Below are 1,370 nucleotides of genomic sequence, written 5' to 3'. Positions count from 1 at the left end.
TCCATCCCTGGTTCGGCGCAAGGTCTCAGCCCCGCCCCTGGCACAGCCCCAGGCTGATGAGCTGCACGTGGGACCTCATCGTGGCCTTGGGCACCAGGGACCTCTATCGCATCATGCCACGGAGACCTCGAAACATCACCGGGAGCAGGTCCCGTCATGTCTGGCCTGAATTAGGCAGCCGGTATTTCCCTGCCTTCTCTCTGTCGATACAACTCAAAACCTCTCTTTTAAACTCTTTTTTTTTAAACTCTTTTTAAACTCTTTTTTTTTTTCCCTTTTAAACTCTTTTGAACTCTCCTAGTGCAATGAGGAGAAGATGCCGGGATGGCGCCGGAGGGACCAGGAGCTCGTCCTAGGGCTGGCAGCTGCGCAAAAGTGAGGAGAGCAACACGCGCGAGCCCGAAGGCAGGTCCCGAGCTGTCGCTCTGGAGTGCGCCCGGCCCTCGAGCTTGGCCAGCCACAACGGACAGCACCTTCAAGGCAGAGCAAAGACATAGTCGTGCAGGAGCTCCTGCCGACACTGGCCGGGTTTTCCCCTTCTTAGCGGTGGAGCGGTTTAGCGAAGGGCATGAGGTGCTTTCTGAGCGTGACAACCCACCTACAAAAGCAACGTTAAGAGTGTTGGGGCCTGTTCCCAGCCATGGGTTGAGCTGTAGGACTTCTACGGACCAGGGGCTGTAGAGCCCTGCTGGGAGAGTCCAGGTGTCCGGTGGCATCCAGGGTGCCCAGGGCTGTACAGCCCCCGAGATGTCCGTGTGCAGCTGACAGGGTCTGGAGGAGCTCTGCATGCTCTGAGGGTGGGAAGCCAGGCAGCACAGCCTATGGCAATGACGCTGGATGCCAGCGTGGACACGAGAATCTCACTGAGGTGGGGGAGAGACCCACTTCTGGAGTGGGATCCCTCCTCACCTGCACCTGCTGCCCAACATATGTAAGGTCAGTCAGTCTGTTGAGTGGAAAAGGAATTTTCAACAGAAATTGGCCTCCAAGTTTCATCGTTTGCAGACAAACTGGGGGTCTCGGGCCTCATTGCTGAGCAGCAGAGAGCAGGAGATGGTTCTGGGGCACAAACCATCCCATGCTGTACACGACCATCCGAACCAAGGCAGGAGACCACTGCCTGCTCTTTGCTGGCTCCAAGATCAAGGTGGGAGGTGCTGGCTCCAGTGTCTCCGCATGGTGCATGAAACTCCTTGTGGCTGTCGTTGATGAGCTCTGGGCTCCAGCTGCCGTTCCAGAAGAGCGCAGGTGCTATGGAGGTCCCGTAACACAGTGCCAGCTCTGGGCTGGAGCAATGACTCCTCTCTAGCCCCAACTGATTGCACTCACCAAGTGTCCAATGAGTTCATTAAAGGAGTTTAAAGTACCTA

Source organism: Apteryx rowi, unplaced genomic scaffold (assembly GCF_003343035.1).
Source record: "Apteryx rowi isolate R43461 unplaced genomic scaffold, aptRow1 scaffold_1293, whole genome shotgun sequence".
Taxonomy (NCBI): Eukaryota; Metazoa; Chordata; class Aves; order Apterygiformes; family Apterygidae; genus Apteryx; species Apteryx rowi.
This window is presented reverse-complemented; position numbering follows the sequence as displayed.